Consider the following 19,766-nt stretch of genomic DNA (forward strand, 5'->3'; position numbering starts at 1 on the left):
TCGAGGCTTTCAGTATTTTTCAGTAAAGAATAACTTGCCACGACAGAGTGCTTTTCACCAACTCAAGATGCCCCTAAGAGCTTTTTATTATTTTGAGCTGCAGTCATTATTTTAATGAAAGAAATTCAGCAACTGCAGTCTTCCAGAAATAGTGATGGACATTGATGATGTTTTTGCGTGATACGGGTTGGGGATAACTCTTCCATCATTCAGAGAATCAAGCAATAGTGAAGCAGGCACTTCAGCTCATCATCTTCCTGCCAACATCAAATATCCATCTACACTACTCCCAGTGTTTTTAAATGTTATTATGGAGCATTTCAAAGCCCTTGAAATGAATTATATAAAAAACCTCAGAAGAAATCCATGTTGCTTCTGCGTTAATTAATCCAAAAACATAAACATATACTGAAGTAAAAATATTACAAAAGCATGACTGATCATCTTTTCAATGTAGGTCAGATATCTGAAGAATGGGGTCATTACGTGTACACCAGCTAAAGTGCATCCAACTGCTTAGCTCAGCACGATCCATCGAGGGTGAGTCCATTGATGGGGGAAGAAGTCTGTGGCTCATCTCACCTCCAGTGTATTTAGTTCTCTAGGATTGCATGTTGCAGGCACAGACTTTTGGGACAGACAAAATAGTGGATGGAGGATGTGTTGAGCGCACTGCCTTTAGGGAAGTGTTAAATTATTCTTCCATCCTTTTCCTCTGATCTCTGTTGTTCACAGAAATCTCAATGGGATAAAGTAAATGACACCAAGGGGAAGTCTTGTCATTTGGTTGGTTGAACTACTGTAGAATAACCAACTTTCCTCTAGTATGTGTTTCTTGCGATGAATGAAATGGCTGAATTTGGAAAAAATATCCTGATCAGCTTTCAAAAATAAATTTTATCTTGATATTATACCTGTTGTTCTAGGATTTGGCCACTAGGTAGCAATATTGAACACTGGAAGATGCTACTGATAACAATGACAAGCAGCTCTCCACAGCATCGATTGAAGGTGCAGTGGTGGGTGAGGGTTCTTTAGGTTCAGCTGAACAAATAAACGGAATTCTTCTAGTCCCCATGTAAGCTGGACTGGAGCGACCTCATGGATCAGTGAACAAAAATCATCTTAATGGACACCATACAAAAGCAGAACTTAGTGTGCCCAAGAAGCAGTTTAAATTGTGGAATATATTGTATTCTATTAGAAGTTCATTAAGATAATTCTTTCAAAAATACATGAGCACCTAACATGAAGTTGAGGGAAATTCGTAAAAGTTAAAAAAATGTAGAATTTGTAGAAGTTACACCAACTTGACATGGTGGAGGATCAGTTTCTATCCTCGATTCAGGTTCTGAGGTGAGATCTCAATCAGCAGTTTAATCTCTTGAGGAATGAAGGACTCAAACTTTTCTTTAGCTAATTCTTTTTATTTGATACGCAGGCCTATGGGAGGTCTGTCGCCACCATAGAAGATAGAGGAGCTCCCCGAACATACAAATACAATGGTTTAAATTCTCCAGCACTATCTGATATTAATAAATCTTAATACAGTCACCTCCTTGGCAGAAAGCATTATCATATCAGCAATAAACAATACAATGCCTTTCCACATGATGCACCATATTGTGGACTAATCACACAGACATGATGCCCTCCCTACAGTTATTTTTACAGCTTTGGTTCCCTAATACTTGTAAGTTTTATGATTCCAGAGAGAAACAAGACTATTGGTAATTTATCAGCAAGGCTGTTGTTATCAGGCAACTTACATTCCAAAACCTCTTGCTGACTTTGGTCAGAGCAAGTGGAATTTCAGCTTGAGTGTTGTTGCCAGGCAACACACATCCTAAGCCCCCTCACTGTCTTTGGTTATCTGCCACTGTCTCAGAATAAGAATTAACCAAGTTGTATTTATGTATTAATATTTTTGTTAAATAATTAATGTGTTAATGTATTTCATGTATTTATCAACATCAATCTAAACTGGAAAGACCCTTCTACAACACAAATTAATCTGTACAGTATGACATTGTAGCAGACTTCAACAGGGATTTTATCTGAAGGTGGCACCTGGCAATTGGAGTCAGGTGACTCAGGCAGTTGGATTTAAAAAGCTCAAAGCAGCAGAAGCTGATTGGGAATAGCGATCAAGTAATTTTGTGACACAGGGTGGTATTAATTCTCTTCAACTCAGCAGTCTAGAGAGACAATACTTTTTATCTGGAGTTCCACACAATACATGCAGCAGTGAGAACGAAATTTACAACTAACTACTTTTTTTTTCTACAAAATAAAGACTCTGTACACTTTCTCATGACAACATAAAGAAGTGATAGTAAATTTACTGTCTGGCGAAGTATGTGTCTTGCTGTGAGTGTTTGCCACAAAGAGCTGTGATTGGAACTGACTAATTGTACTACAAAAGTCTTTCTGTGGTTGGTTCTGATTTCACCGAGGGGAAATAGATAGCATTCCACTCAGTTGTTTCATTTGCTGGATAAACTTGGCTCAACTGAGATGCCGATGACTTCTGACACCTTCTAGGGAATTGGGACAGGGTTGGGAGGGGTGGGTGCAGAGTGGGGTGGAGAGCAGGCAGCTGGGGACAGTGACCAGATGTGGCAGCAACAAAGGGGGAGGTGGCGTAACCTTGACCATTCACCATCTCTGAAGGGACTTTCTTTCTTTTCTTTCCTTTTGTGATTTTTTTTGCAAAGTGGAGTGAAGGTTTTATCAGTAGCCTTGGAATGGCATGCAGAGGAAAGATTTCCTATGTGTCTTTGTCTTGATACACATAATCATGATAAAGCAATCTCAATCTACTGGACTGAGGGGAAAAAAACTTATTTCAAGATAGTTGTAATACATTTCAAGATTTATTGAAACATATGACAATGGCTGTCCCTAGATTGTTTTGCCATCTTCATTCCCAATGTTCTGCTCTGCTGGTTGGTGACCAGAGCAGGGCAACAGGAGACCAGCTCAGATTAGCTCAAACTTCATTTGAGATGTCCTCCACACCCAGAACATAACTTCCACTTTCTACATAGAATTTTCCTCTGAAATCAAGAGATCACAAAGAATTTCACAGCAACAGAACAAATTAATCCTTTGGGCCGAAACAAAGTAATGTTGATGTTAGTATCACAAACCAAATCTTTTAACACACTCCTGATTGTATTTGCAAGAAAGAATTTTGGTGGATCTGCTCCGCACATTGTATAATGTATGAAATATGACAATAACCTCATTATCATATGGGATCTTGCCAGGTTAGTTTTGAGCAAAGGGATGAAAAGTCATGCCCAACTATTTTTTTTAGAATATACATTCATTGCCACACAGATTGGGGCCATTCGGTCCAGCAGGGCTGTGCTGAGCAATCCAAATTAATCCCATTCTTCAGTTTGTTTGGAGATTGGTAATTTTATTTGTCTCCTGTGTCCTAGCTTAACATTATTTTTTAATCTGCTTCCATCACCCCAGAACACAGCCATAATAAATTGTTTATATTGCACCAATATGTTGAAATATTAGGTCACAAATCTGGGGGTCTGGAATTGTTCTCTTCCCTCTTCTGTTGTTTTCTCTGCACTGCATTGGCAACTATGACTCTCTTTTTCCTCTATGTTTTAGTGTTGGTTCCTGTTGAATTTTGAAAGTTAAAACACGTCGATCTGACAAAGCTGTTTCTACTTTACTGAACACACTGGGGGGAGTTGTATAGTGACATTGTCATCCATGTGGCAGACACATGCAAACAAAAGGGATGATTCCTTTTGAAAAAAAAATCAAACTTAATAATTTACTGGAAAGCATTTGTCATTTGCCATAAATGAATGCGTTTGCTGCCAGTGTCCAGATTGTGAAGACAAGCACATTACACTGTTCCTGAAATCTGAGTTTCCTTCTTAAGTATCAATGTCTCTCCAGCTCATGGTCATGAGAAACAAAAAAAAATTGAATACTGGACTGTGTTGTCTATGTCCACCATGGACCAGGAAATGTTTCACTCAAAACCAATGAAAACAAGCTTCTTTCTAAACTCCTGGTCCAAAGATTCATTGCAATTTGATTCTTGAGTATATAAGGTGGTGAGAAACACCTGAATTAGCTGATTGCTGCGTTCATATTGTTCTCCAATGCCACACAATTGGAGACTTCTGCAACAGGTGAGCACCATGTCTCATTGCCCACATCAGGACAGCATTTCAACAAATTAAAAAGAAACTTTTCCAATGATTAAAAAAACCCAGTATCCCATTCAAACAGGGTAGCAGACATCATTTTCACCAAGGTCAAATATGTTAATGTTCACCATTCCTAGAATGGGTGGTACAGTTATCATAGCAGTCAGCGCAACACTATTGCAGCACACAGTCTCAAATCCGCCACTGTCTGTAAGGAGTTGGTACGTTCTCCTCATGTCTGGGTGGGCGTCCTCTGGGCACTCTAGTTTTCTCCCACCCTTCAATTTTTAATTGCGTATAATTGGGCAGTACGGGCTTCAATGGCTGGAATCAGCTTCTAACCTATCGTAAATAAAAACATTGTGGTTGTCAAGTTGCATGAAGTAAAATGGTCCTTAGACTCAGTTATGGATAGATCACAATAATATAAATCTGTTTAAAATTACAGATAACATCAATACACTTCTTTCATTAAATAAACACTGGGGAAAAGGATTCCACCATATGGATTCTCTTCACATTTTATTCAATGGCAACATGTGTAATAGAGAACACAGGTTTCTTCTGTAGTTGAGTATGACGTTAACACAGAAATACTAAGCATACAATTGGAACTGAATTAACCACATCTGACTCTTTCACTAATTAGAGGCATTTCAAAAATCCATGTTGTGGTGGTGTTTTTAACACAGCAAGTTTCCCAGGATTCTTCACAGTTCATTATAGGGCTCAAAGAGCAGAATAAATGGTGTGATGGGCAAGCATGAAGAATAACTGAGCATGGTGGGCAGCACATGAATTGGAAACAGATCACATGGTTGACTGAATGATGAAAGCGGTGGGACATAATCTTAGCTCCTGCATTAGTGGTAAGGATGAGAGAGCCCAACATCAGCTTGAGGATTTTGGTCTGTGCATTTATCGTGTGGAGTGAGGACGGTCATGTCACCCCTCTGTTTGGAATCTGGTGGGAACGTGAATTGCAGAGGGTCATGTGCCCTCTCCATCTGGAACCTAGGTGGAAGTCTCCTCAACTGCCAATCAAAGCCAAGATCTGCCAACAGGTCAGGCACACCTGCACACATGGGCTCCTTCAATTGCCTCATTGATACTTGGGCTGGACCCTCCATCTGATGGAACTATAAAGTTCACCACATGTGAGCCATCTGCATCTTTTCTTCTGGGATGAACTCAGCTCCACTCCAGGTTGGGAACCATGGACAATGCTGGAGAGTCATTGGTAAGGTGTATGCAGACAAATGGTTAGGATCTGTAGTATTGTGTGTCAAGAAATTGTTGTCCATAATTTAGTCAAGAGCTGTGCCTGATTCAGATATCAAAGGTTGGCAGGTATCATATGCTGTAACTTGATTGTAATGCTTTTTATCTACGAGTGGTTGTGAGTGTGACATTTCATCTAGCGAGTGTGTGTACGTGTGTGTCTTTTACCCCTGTTGTGACTCCCCTACTCGTATAAATAAAAACGATTGTTCAACCAGCCCGTGTTTAGATTCGTTGCTTTTGGGACCAGTCAAACCGGTTTTATACACACAATTGGCATTGCAAGTGGGGTCCTTAGAGTTTCAACTGAACATAGCTGCAGGGGAAATGTTTTAGCATTGGGGCAGGAGAGATAGTGCAGACAGTAAGGATAAGATCCTGGGTGGACTAGTGATGGTGCACGTTTTGGAGCTTGGCGAGCATGCTGGCAGACCATGGCAAACTAGTAGACTGGTCCAAGCACCTGGACTCACGTAGTGAGTAAATGGGTCACCATATGGTGTCCCTCCTTAAGAATTCAGGGTTCCTAAAACCTAGTGGGGTGTATTTTGGCTGCTGGCATCTCTCCTGAGACACCAGTGTGAGATCATAGAGAGAAACGTTTGGGAGAGGGCCCAGAAAATATTGGGAGATGGAGGTGGCCCAACAATGCTGGTGCATGCTGTAGAAGCCAGCACAGACTGCCCAAGTCCAAGCCACCAATCTCGAGGTGAAAGGGATAGAGGTCGCCTGCAGACTACTTAAAATGCAGCAGCTGCGTGCAGCTTGTCGGTCCGCCTGGCAGATACACCCGGTTAAGGTACAGGTCGTTGTCCAGCAAGGGGATGCGCTTGACATGTGATTATGGGAGTGGGATGTGTGGCTGTGCAGTGATGAGTGTGAGGAGGACGAAACCTGCCCCACACTTCCTCCCCCTTCGCACCCGAACCCCTGCAGTCTAGACTGGTGACAGGCGGTCGCCAACCTACCACATGATCATCTCACCGACCTACCGTAACAGGAAACTTGAGAGAATGTGGGGACCTGTGGCTGCTGAAGAACCACAGTGACATGGAAATATTCAGTGAACGAGCTGACTCCATTGATATCGCCAGTGCTTGGGCGAACTGGCCATGTGGCTGCTCAGGCTCTAGAATGAGGAGGCCCCCAGCGTGAACCTCTCCCATCAGGAGGCGATTCCTTAGGGAGTGTATTAAGCTAGCAAACAATTAACAAAGCCCTGGGGGCACCACCTGAGGGATCTACACTGACACCTCCTTGTGGGATCGGGTTATGATGGCAGTGCAAGCTCGATACTCAACTCTGCTAGAATGGGACCTATACCGCCACCCACAGTGGAACACGATTAGTGAGGGGACAAGTGTCACCAGGGAATGGGCTTTAATTATGGGCATATATGGGGGAGCCAATGACTGCCATTTTCCCTATGATCACGAGGGTTACTGATGCCCTAGCAGGCTAAGTAGTCACCACAGTGTGCCCCATCCTAAAATCAGTGATCCCGGACCTCATGGGATTGGCAACTTGAAGACTGCCCAGGAAGCCATCAAATTATTTGAAAGGCTTGAACATGTGGAGCAGGGGGAACTCAGTCAAGTCTGCAAGGCCGAGGTATGGGTAGGCGGCGAGGACTCCCAGTTTACCCACAAAGAGTTGTTTATGGCATTGGTGCATGCCAGTGTGGAGTGCACTCTCATTTATGGGATCACCATCTCCACTTTGTACACACACCTGCACACATGGGCAGGGGGAAGCCCTGATGAGGAGGAGCTCTGAATTCTCCACCTATGACTCAGAACATATCCTCCCTCAATTCGTCCCCCACCCATAGTGGATCCTGATGCTTTTAGGGCAAAGCTGAGAACCCCTCTGAGAGAGGAAATTCCCATATATGTCAGCTGGAAGCATCACCCGCAGGGTGGCAGGTATCAACCTCCCTCCCATAGAATAGAGGCCAGGGCACCTGCTGGACATGCTCAGCTCTCATCCTGGCTGGGTGACCAGAGGCCATATATTCCAGAAGCTGTATATTGGGCCAAAGGGAATACACAGTGTTGGATGGCCCTTGTAGACATTGGGGCCGAGTACAGTATCATTCTAGGCAATCCTACGGTTTGGAGAGGACTGCAGGTCTCCATAGAGGGTTCAGGGGATTTCCATAATTCCAGCCAGAGAAACTACCCTCCACCTATCTACAGGCAGTGATGTACTCCGGTCTGTTTTCATTTTGGTTGCTTATTCCCCTGAGTGTATCGTGAGCATTAATGCGCTGAAGGGGCAATCCCTGCACACCATCAAGGGAAAATTCACATTCTGGATCACCTGGGCAGCCATAGTAGTTGAGACAGCCAAATGGGAACCCATAAATGTTCCCCAAACTTCCAAGTTAGTCAGCAACTGACAATACCTGGTGCTTGGGGCCACCAAGGAGATCACAGAATCCACTAACGCTCTCTTCAGGGAAGGAATCATCCGGCCTGCTGTATCACTATTCTACAGCTGGGTCTGGCCTGTGCGAAAGAAAAATGGCATGTGGTGCATGACCATTGATTACAGACAACTAAACAAAGTCACACCCATCTCTGCTGTAGCCCCCGATGTAGTCACTCTGGTGGAGACAAGCATTGGTACGCTATTGTTGATTTTGCTAATGCTTTCTTCTTCATCCCCCTCAGATCCAATCCAATTTGCCTTGACCTGGGAGGACTGCCAATACATATTCTGCCATCTGCCCCACCCAGCCCTACACTGTGCTATGGCTTGATCGCCCAAGACTTAAACATTGCCCTCTCTCCTTATATTTCAGTGACACACATTACATTGATGATATCCTCCTCCAGTGGCCCTCAGAGGAATCAGTAGCACAAGCCCTTGATAGATTAATTACCTTCTTGTGGGTACGAGGATGGGCCATTAATGTGGAAAAGTTACAGGGCCCCAGTCAAACAGTCCTATTCCTGAGCATCCAATGGCACTCCAGCAGCAGAGATATTCCCATGGCCACTAAAAGTAAAATCCTCAGTGTGGTGGTGCTCAGCAACAAAGTTGAAACACAATGCTTTGTGGGGCTTTTGGGTTTCTATCGCCAACATATACCTCATCTCACTATGCCCCTCCATCCACTGTTCAGCATTTCTAGGAAAAAAAAAAGGCCAGGTTTCAGTAGGGTCCTGAGTAACAAACTGCATTTGAAATGACGAAGCAGGCAGTTGTGCAGACACTCCCTGGCTCCCTGCCAGACTGGAGTGATGATTGAATTACAAGTCTCTGCTACAGAGACAATAATCGAATGGAGCCTCTGGCAAAAGATGCAAGGTCGCAGAGACCGCTTGGCTTCAGGACCAAGTCCATCCCTGAAGCTACTGCCCGTTACTGCTCATTCGAGTGTCAGCTGCTCGCCGCTGCTTCACGCTGCTAGCGATACAGCACCAGATGGTAGCAGAGACAATCACACACTGGAGACATCTCCCCATCATGCGATAGGTTAAATCTGCAGATGCCGCCCACAAGAAGAGCCATGGTCAGCGGTCCTCCCTAGTTAAGTGGAAGTGATACATGTGGACCGTGCAGAGGCCAGTCTCGAAGGGGTGAGCCACTTACATGAACAGATCATGTCCCTGCCCAAAAGTGACAGCCTCCCACCTGAATTATTCACAGTACAGCTTCCCCAATGGCCTGGGGCCAAACGTTCGACACCCTAAAAGTTTGGTTTACTGACAGCTCCCACCGGTAGACGTTCGGCAGACAGCAGTGGAAGGTGGACATGAGTAAAACATTTACACAAGAGGGGATGGGGGTGCAGATAATTGGCTGAGCTAGAGGTTGTGGTGCTTATCCCAAGAGAAATTATTGGGCTCGTCCACATCTACACGGATTCCTGGGCTGTGCCAAATGGGAGGGCAGTATGGATGGCCCGGTGGCAAGAGACAGTGTTGCAGATTGGGCGTCTGATCTGGGGACAATAGCATTGGCAGTTCATTTGGAGGTGGCAAAACAAAAAAATGATCATGGTCCACCATGTGGACAGCGCTGAAGCTGCCCACAGTGCTGCTGTGGACTGAGCCAATCAAATCTGCTTTGCCACTATTGCCCCAAGCTCAGCAACCCCAGCTTCTTGGCATTGTGGGCGCACCATAAAAGTGGGCATCTGGGGGCCAATGGGATGCAACAATGGGCAAAAGGCCTGGGGGTCTCACTATCCCATGATGAAGTCAGAATTGTAGTTGCCAATTGCCCCATTTGTCAATGAGTAAAACCAAGGGGGTGGCCAATGAGCCCTCCAGGCCACATTCACCGGGGTATGGGAGAAGGTCAGGTAGGGCAAGCAGACTATAATTGCTCCTCTCCCACACCAAGGTAAGAAGCAAAAAATGCTGACATTGGTTGATACGTACTCGGATCTCCTGGTGGTTGTGACCTGCCAGTGGGCCGACCAGAACAGCACCATTAAAGGGCTGAAATTCTTCTCTTCCTTTTAAAACAATCAAGTTTATTGTCATCTGATTGCAATCTACAAACCACTGAAACAGCGTTCTCCGGTCGGCAGTGCAAAACATGCAGACACACAAGTAGGCATAACACACATACAGACAAAAAAAAATGCAATTTTTAAAATCTATAATAGTAAATAAATAAATATTGTTTTGTGGAAATGAGAGTTTTGAATAGTGAGTGTGAGCAGTTCCTTTGGTCCTTTAACATTCTCACTGCCCGTGGGAAGAAGCTGTTCCTCAGCCTGGTGGTGCTGGCTCTGATCCTCCTGTATCTCTTCCCTGACAGGAGCAGTTGAAAGATGCTGTGTGCAGGGTGGATAGGGTCCTCAATAATTTTGCTCGCCTTCTTGTCATCCTCATTTATGGAATACCATGGGAGGTACAATCTGACAAGGGCACACACTTCATGGGGGCCAAATTACAGGACTGGGCAGCAGAAGCTATTATCTTGTGACTGCTAAACATCCCCTACTACCTGCAGGCATCTGCTTTAATTGAGCATATGAATGGCCTCCTCAAGATTCAAGATTCAAGGTTCAATTTATTGTCACAGTTATAAAACAGTTTCATATGACATGAAATTTCTTTTTGCCTGCTGCAAAGCAGACAGATTCACCACTGGCAGGAATTGCCTAAGTGCCTCTTACACTCAGATGTACAGTCAGAGGAGAGAAGCAAAAGACAGTCGTCCCCCCTTGAGTCAGCGAGTGTCCATAGATTTGCCTCCAGCACTTCCGCAGCACCTGCAGCCACACAGAGTTTAGTCCAAACGATTGGCAACCCAAGCTCCAAATCTGAACCTCCAACACAGACAGGAACCCTTCAGCGCCCTTGGCACCCCTTGCATCCTGGTTCTGATACCTTATACCCCTCCGGACATTTTGAGCCAGTCTCCAGCAGTCTGCAGCCTGGCGCGAGTCTCCCGACAGCAGTCTCCAGCAGCCCACAGTTTCCATGGGTTCCTCGCCTTGAGCCACCAGAAGCCCACTGAGTGCACTGATCCCACAGCCGCAGAGCCCCCTTAATGGTCCGCTGCTGTGGTCACCATCTCTTTCGGTCATTTCCTCTGCTTTTCCTTCTCAGATGGTGTATGATCTTCCCATCCTCTGGTGCTCTGCTTCCCTGGAGTCTGCAGCCTCTTGTTGCTGCAGTCATGTAATTTCAACTAAAACCACTGTAAGCTCACTCAACGGGCCATTCACAGCCTGTGCGGAGCTGATGGCAGTGGATTGGGCAGCTGGTCCCCATGTGAGCATTGCATCTCCACTCCCTCACTCCCCGCTGGTCCGCACCAGTGGCAGTGGACAACCTAAATTTATGTCAAGGGGGTGCCCCTGCTCTCACACCATCTGGTGGCCTCCAACTTCCCCAAGTTGGAGAAGGTGGAGGTTCAGCACTTCAAAGAATCAGATAGAGTGTTGGTGCAGCAGCAACAAGATCCCCCTCAACTACCCAGACCAGAGTGAGATTTACACTCCCTCCCAACACCTGAAACACATTTCGGATATTTCTGCCTTTGATCTATGTAATTTAACATAACATAACAATTACAGCACAGAAACAGGCCATTAGGCCCTTCTAGTCCGCACCGAACCAAACACCCCTCTCTAGTCCCACCTCCCTGCACAATGCCCATAACCCTCCATCTTCTTCTCATCCATAGACCTGTCCAACCTTTTCTTAAATAATACAATTGACTCCGCCGCCACTATTTCTCCCGGAAGCTCATTCCACACGGCTACCACTCTCTGAGTAAAGAAGTTCCCCCTCATGTTACCTCTAAACCTCTGCCCCTCAATTCTTAACTCATGTCCTCTTGTTTTAATCTTTCCTCCTCTTAATGGAAATAGTCTTTCCACATCCACTCTGTCTATCCCTTTCATAATCTTAAATACTTCTATCAAATCCCCTCTCAACCTTCTACGCTCCAAAGAATAAAGACCTAATCTGTCCAATCTCTCCCTATACTCTAGATGCTTAAACCCAGGTAACATTCTGGTCAACCTTCTCTGCACTCTCTCCACTCTGTTTATATCCTTCCTAGAATTAGGCGACCAGAACTGCACACAGAACTCCAGATTAGGCTGCACCAACGTCTTATACAATCTCGACATCACCTCCCAACTCCTATATTCCATGCAATGATTGATAAAGGCCAGCATACTAAAAGCCTTCTTCACCACCCTATTCACGTGAGTTTCTACCTTCAGGGAACGATGTACCGTTACTCCTAAATCTTTCTGTTCTTCTGTATTCCTCAATGCTCTCCCATTTACCACGTATGTCCTATTCTGATTCTTCTTACCAAAATGAAGCACCTCACACTTATCAGCATTAAATTCCATCTGCCATTTTTCAGCCCACTTTTCTAAGCAGCCCAAATCCCTCTGCAATCCTTGAAAACCTTCTTCATTATCCACTATTCCACCTATCTTAGTATCGTCTGCATATTTACTAATCCAATTCACCACCCCATCATCTAGATCATTAATGTATATAACGAACAACAATGGGCCCAATACAGATCCTTGAGGCACACCACTGGTCACCGGCCTCCAACCTGACAGACAATTATCCACTACCACTCTCTGGCCTCTCCCTTTCAGCCAATGTTCAATCCATTTGACTATCTTAAAATTTATACCTAAAGACTGCACCTTCCTAACTAACCTTCCATGTGGTACCTTATCGAAGGCCTTACTGAAGTCCATATAGACAACATCCACTGCACTACCCTCATCCACATTCCTAGTCACCTCTTCAAAAAATTCAATCAGATTGGTCAAACATGACCTTCCTCCCACAAATCCATGTTGAGTGCTCCTGATCAGACCCTGTCTATCCAGATGCTTATAAGTACTATCTCTAATAATTTTCTCCATTAATTTACCTACCACAGACATCAAACTTACAGGCCGATAGTTGCCAGGCTTCCTCCTTGAACCCTTTTTAAATAACGGAACCACATGCGCAATGCGCCAATCCTCCGGCACTATCCCCATATCTAATGACATTTGGAAAATTACCGCCAGAGCCTCTGCTATTTCCTCCTTCACTTCTCTCAATGTCCTGGGGAAGATCCCGTCTGGTCCCGGAGACTTAACCACCTTTATATTCTTCAAAAGCCTTAAAACTACACCTTTTGTAATCTCTATATTCCCCATATTTACCCAATTTGCTTTTTTTTATCTCACATCTCCCAATATCCTTCTCCTTAGTGAATACCGAAGAAAAGAAACTGTTCAATATCTCCCCCATTTTTCTAGGCTCCACACACAGTTTTCCGCTCTGATTTTCTAAGGGACCAATTTTGTCTCTAGCTTTCCTCTTACCATTAACATATTTCTAGAACTCTTTTGGATTAGTTTTCACCCTGCTTGCCATAGTTTTCTCGTACCTTCTTTTAGCTTTCCTAATTCCTCTCTTAAGATTCCTCTTACATTCAATGTATCTTTCAAACATCTCCTTAACTCCATGCTTCTTATATCTAATGTACGCCTCCCTTTTTCTTCGAACCAAGTTTCCAATATTCCTTGAAAACCACGGCTCTCTCAAACCTTTTTCCCCTCCTTTTAACCTAAGAGGAACATAAAGCTTTTGCACTCTCAAAATCTGATCTTTAAAAGACTTCCATCTCTCTACTACATCCTGCTCATAAAACAAATAGTCCCAATGCACACCCTGCAAGTCCTTTCGCATCTCCTCAAATCTAGCTTTTCCCCAATCAAAAACCTCAATCCTTGGCCCTGATTTCTCTCTTTCCATAATGACATTGAAGCTGATGGCATTATGATCACTGGACCCGAAGTGCTCGCCAACACTAACCTCCGTCACTTGACCCATCCCATTTGCCAACAGTAGATCTAACACTGCTCCTTCTCTGGTCGGCACCTCTACATATTGTTGTAAAAAACTATCTTGCACACATTTCACAAACTCTAACCCATCCAGTCCTTTCACAGAATGTGTTTCCCAATCTATATGTGGAAAATTAAAATCTCCCATAATTACAACCCTGTGCTTATCACAAATATCTACTATCTCCCTACAGATTTGCTCCTCTAGGTCTCGGTCCCCTCCGGGTGGTCTATAATACACCCCTACAAGTGTAACCTCTCCTTTCCTACTCCTCAGTTCCACCCAAATAGCCTCCGTGGATGTGCCCTCTAATCTATCCTTCCTAGGCACCGCTGTAATATTTTCCCTGACAAGCAATGCAACCCCACCTCCTCTTGCCCCTCCGACTCTATCACACCTAAAACAACGAAACCCAGGGATATTCAGTTGCCAATCACATCCCTCCTGCAACCATGTCTCACTAATCGCTACCACATCATACTTCCAAGTATCAATCCACACCTTCAGCTCATCCACCTTTTTTACAATACTCCTGGCATTAAAATATATGAATTTCAGAGATTTCCCAATTTTTAATCCTTGTTTTCCTTCATCTTTAATAACATTATTTACTTTTCCTGCCAATTGCCCTTCATCTTCTTCCAGAGCATTTCCCTTCTCTATCACCTGCCCATCCATATTCAAATACTTACTACAAATTTTCTTTGTTTGCATTCTAACCTTCTCCTTACTGCTCTGTACTATTTTGTTCCCTCCCCCCAACCATTCTAGTTTAAAGAATCCTGAGTAGCCCTAGCAAATACCTCTGCCAGGATTCTGGTCCCCCTGGGATTTAAGTGTAACCCGTCCTTACTGTACAGGTCACATCTCCCCCAAAAAAGGTCCCAGTTATCCAGAAACTTAAAACCCTGCCCCTTACTCCACCCCTTCAGCCACGTGTTAATCCTCCACCTCATTCTATTTCTATTCACACTGTAACGTGGCACAGGGAGTAATCCAGAGATTACCCCCTTTGCGGTCCTTCTTTTTAACTCCCTACCTAACTGCCTGTACTCACTTTTTAGGACCTCTTCTCTAATTCTCCCTATGTCATTGGTACCTACATGTACCACGACCTCTGGCTCCTGTCCCTCCCACTTTAGGATATCTGGGACACGAGCAGCAACATCCCGGACCCTGGCACCAGGGAGGCAAACCACCATCCGGTTCTCCTTGCTGCGTCCGCAGAATCCCCTATCCGTCCTCTTAACTATGGAGTCTCCTACCACAATTTCCCTCCTCTTCCCTTCCCTCCCTTTCTGAGCTACAGGGGTCGACCTCGTGCCAGAGGCACAGCCACTGTCGCTCCCCCCAACCTTGATGTCCCCCTCAACAGTACTCAAAGAGGCGTACTTATTGCTGAGGGTTACATTCACAGGGCTCCTCTCTGGTACCTTACTGTTTTTTGTCCCTCTCCTGACAGTTACCCACCTTTCATCCTTCCGTGGCCCTGGCGTGACCACCTGGCTGTAACTCCTGTCTATGACTTCCTCTGTTTCCCTAACCAGCCTGAGGTCATCGAGCTGCAGCTCTAGTTCCCTAACACGGTCCCTGAGAATCTGCAGCTCGACACACCTAGTGCAGATATGGACATCCGGGAGTCTGGAAGACTCCAGGACCTCCCACATCCGGCACTCCTGACAACACACAGCCTTAACACTCATCCCAATGAAGTAGTAATAAAGACTATCTTAGCTTTCTCTCCACCTGCTTTCGCCGAAGCCTGATGAGCCAAAGCCTGGAAGTCCCACTCCTTCACTGGGCCACTCACTCGCTGGCCGCTCGCTGTTCCTCTTATTTATTGGCCTTTTACCAATTAACCCCTACACACTCTCCTGTACGCTCGCTCGACCAATGGCCGCCTCCGACGCCGACTCCTCCCCGCAGACCCTGGTAAGAGACTTTTAAAAAAGCTCTCTTACCTGCCCGGGACTCTTTTCTTTTCTGTCCTTCTCCTCTCTCCTTTTCTCTTCTCTTCTCTTCTCTCCTCTCCCTACTGCTAGGCTCTGTCCCCAGTAAGAGTCTTTATTTCTGTGGTATAAGATATAATTGGTGTAAAAAATTATATTGAACCAATCTACATCTTGCATTGATTGCTGTCCATACACCAATCTGACCAGCTTCTTTCTGAAATCACCACACCCAAGTCTGACTCCCATCTTTCACTTGACCTCTGTAATCTGGGTTTTGCCCCTTTGGTCTGGAGTGCATAAATTTGGTTCCATTTCACTGAATTCAAGGGTGGGGGGGAATCAACTTTGGTCCCCATCTTTCTCTTAAGAATGATCTAAGCTGGAGAAAATAGAAGAAGGTCCCATTGGCCACTACATATTTGTCGTTCCATTTATCCCATTAATATTAAGACCAATAAACTTTAGTGTTGTATCCATACCTTTTTTTAAACAAATATTATATAACAATAAAATCTTTCCAATTAAAAAAAAATACTGTAACATTTCCCTTTTAAGATACATTTCCATTTTAAAAGACATTTTCCTTTTAAGAAACATGGATATTTCCCCTTTAAGAAACACACACACATCCTTAGCTCTGATGGTGAAGTTAAAATAGAACCTGGAAAGTTGCAAAAAAAGCCCATGGAATCTTCGGAAGAAGAAGAACCCCTCCCTTTTGCACGATTTTTAAAAACCGCTCCACTCCTAGCACTATTTTCCCCCTTAAATCGGAATTCTAACCTTGCTACTTTCTACACCACTTTCTTTCCAGAGTTCTTCATGTAAATTACAATGCTTTTTCTTTAAGTAGTAAAAACTGCCAAAATGTTTGGCCTGGAAGTCAGCCTGAAGAAAACTGAGGTCCTCCATCAGCCAGCTCCCCACTATGACCACCAGCGCCCCCACATCTCCATCGGGCACACAGAACTCAAAACGGTCAACCAGTTTACCTATCTTGGCTGCACCATTTCATCTGATGCAAGGATCGACAAAGAGATAGACAACAGACTTGCCAAGGCAAATAGCGCCTTTGGAAGACTACACAAAAGAGTCTGGAAAAACAACCATCTGAAGAAACACACAAAGATCAGTGTGTACAGAGCCATTGTCATACCCACGCTCCTGTTCGGCTCCAAATCATGGGTCCTCTACCGGCATCACCTATGGCTCCTAGAACGCTTCCATCAGCGTTGTCTCCGCTCCATCCTCAACATTCATTGGAATGACTTCATCACCAACATCGAAGTACTCGAGCTGGCAGAGTCCGTAAGCATCGAATCCATGCTGCTGAAGACCCAACTGCACTGGGTGGGTCACGTCTCCAGAATGGAGGATCATCGCCTTCCCAAGATCGTGTTCTATGGCGAGCTCTCCACTGGCCACCAAGACAGAGGTGCACCAAAGAAGAGGTACAAGGACTGTTTAAAGAAATCTCTTGGTGCCTGCCACATTGACCACCGCCAGTGGGCTGATATCGCCTCCAACCATGCATCTTGGTGCCTCACACTTTGGCGGGCAGCAACCTCCTTTGAAGAAGACCGCAGAGCCCACCTCACTGAGAAAAGACAAAGGAGGAAAAACCCAACACCCAACCCCAACCAACCAATTTTCCCTTGCAACCGCTGCAACCGTGCCTGCCTGTCCCGCATCGGACTTGTCAGTTACTAACGAGCCTGCAGCAGACGTGGACATACCCCTCCATAAATCTTTGTCCGCGAAGCAAAGCCAAAGAAGAAGAAAAACAAGACAGTTCAGTACTACTAAATATAAATTTAAAGAAAGGATTACTCTTTCAGTTAGTCCCATTTTAAAATGGCTTTTTCAATCTTCTCATTTGGCGACTTTAAATTTTTATAACTTTCTTTAAAATTCTTCCACTTCTTTGTTCTTGAAAATTCGTGGATTACCTTCTGAGACATCTACTCTCAATGCTGGGAAAGTCATTGAATATTTAAAATTTTTAGATCACAGTTGTCGCTTTACTTCATCAAATTCCTTTCTTTGTTTGACCAAGGCAGGGCTAAAAACCTGAAAAAAACATTGCTTTTTCATTGTCCTCCACTAATGGGCCATTGCAATTTTTTGAATATTCTTATGCTGCTCCCAAGATTGCATCCCTCTCCTGGTAATTTTTAAGTCTTACCAGGACTGGTTGTGGCTGCTGCTCACTGGGTTCTTCTGGGTCCAGGGTCCAGTGACCCCTTTCCAATTGCAACTTTGCACTTAACTTGTTTCGCCCCATCATTTGTGGGATCCATATTTCAAAGAAGCTTACTTGGTCTTTCCTGTCGATTCCTTCTCTCAGTCTGATAAATTGTTCTATTTGTTGAAATTTTCCATATGATCGAGCTTGTCCATCAATCCTTTTTTGTCTGTGTCCCATGTTTTTTCTTTTTCTTCCAGAGTCTTTAGCCTGTCTTTTGTATTGTCCAGAATCTCCACTTGAGTCATTTGTTTAGTTAAATCAGTGGTTCGCAACCTTTTTCTTTCAACTCACATACCACTTTAAGTATTCCCTATGCCATAGGTGCTCTGTGATTAGTAAGGGATTGTTTAAGGTGGTATGTGGATGAAAAGAAAATGTTTGAAAACCACTGTTTTAATCATACCTAATTAAATTCTTATGTGCATGGTTTCATAACTCCAAAGTAAATGGGCCAATGACAATTTTTTTCAAGCAAAACATTTCAGTAACAATTGGGTCTAGAACAGTGATTCTCAACCTTCCCTTCTCACTCACATACCACCTTAAGCAATTTCTTACTAATCACAGAGCACGGATGGCAAAGGGATCACTTAAAGTGGTATGTGAGTGGTGTAGCATGAATAAAAGCTCTCACGACTGGAAGGAGAACATATGCTTTTATTAGCTTATAACTGAGGGTAGGGCCTTTCAGTGGTCTTCAGAGGGACTCAGGGTTTAGGCGGTAAACCAGGGTTAAATATGGGTAGATGGAGGCAGAGCTAGCCATCAGTATAACAAACCACCAGTGAATCTCAGTTAACTGCATGCACCCTTTCCTGCAGAATTTAGGGTCTGTGGATGAAGACAGAGAAAAATGATTAAAAATAAATTTGCAAAAAATACAAAATTATTTACAAACTTAAGTGGTCTGGGGGTATGGAGATCCTGGTGGAACACCTAAGAACTGGAGGGTCTTGGGCTCCTTGAGTCTCCAGGTCCCCTTGTGGGAGAGGAGTGGCAGGCGGGGTCTCCAGCTCTACAGTGGAGGGAGAGACAATTTTCTCCTGGACTGGCTAGCTCTGCCTCCATCTACCCTGAGGCCTTGGCGGTGGGAATGAGCTCTGTGGCTCGGAGGGGATTTGAGGCAATGGACTGTCTCTTCTGGCGGGTTCCAGGTCCTTGATGGAAACGGTGTCCTCTCTGCCATCAATGTACTCCACATAGGTGTACGTATGATTGGCATGGAGCAGTTTCACTCTTTCCACCAGGGGTTGGTCTTCCTTCTCTTCACATGCTTCCTGAGAAGGACTGGACCAGGAGTGGTGAGCCAGATTGGGAGTGTGTTTCCTGATGCCGACCTTCTCTCGAAATTGAATAGGAGCTCATGAAGTGTAGCATTAGTGAACGCATGGAATGGAGCGTCATAGAATGAACTTCCTGCCAGTGTGAGTCTAGAAGGCCTATTGACTTGAGGGTCAGTTTGACAGCCTTACAGACCATTACATTTTCCTTTTCAACCTGGCTGTTCCCCCAGGGGTTGTAGCTAGTAGTCCTGCTGGATGCGATGCCCCTTGCCAGCAGGTACTGAAATCTTTGCTCTTAAAAGATGAGCCCCGGTCACTACGTATATAGCCGAGATACCCAAACAGGGCGAAAATTGAATCTAGGGACTTTATGACTGATGAAGTGGGCGTGTCTGGACATGGAATGGCGAACGGGAAGCGGGATTACTCATCAATGATAGAGAGGTAGAAAGTGTTCCTGT

At 44.6% G+C, this 19,766-nt stretch overlaps 1 long non-coding RNA gene across 2 annotated transcripts in view; it reads right to left on the minus strand.

The window, feature by feature from the left end:
- Positions 1-2,910: 2,910 nt before the first annotated feature.
- LOC138739516 (uncharacterized) overlaps positions 2,911-19,766 on the minus strand; it is a 49,278-nt gene continuing 32,422 nt past the window's right edge. The window contains exons 2-4 of one of the 2 annotated variants that reach the window (XR_011342310.1): positions 15,784-15,892; positions 7,879-7,981; positions 2,911-3,059 (exon numbers count right to left, since the gene is read on the minus strand). This is a non-coding gene — a long non-coding RNA (uncharacterized lncRNA). Of the gene's footprint in view, positions 3,060-4,295; positions 4,533-7,878; positions 7,982-15,783; positions 15,893-19,766 lie in introns of those variants that run through there. The other variant, XR_011342303.1, reaches the window with a different exon arrangement.

This window comes from Narcine bancroftii, chromosome 1 (assembly GCF_036971445.1).
Source record: "Narcine bancroftii isolate sNarBan1 chromosome 1, sNarBan1.hap1, whole genome shotgun sequence".
In the NCBI taxonomy this organism is placed as follows: Eukaryota; Metazoa; Chordata; class Chondrichthyes; order Torpediniformes; family Narcinidae; genus Narcine; species Narcine bancroftii.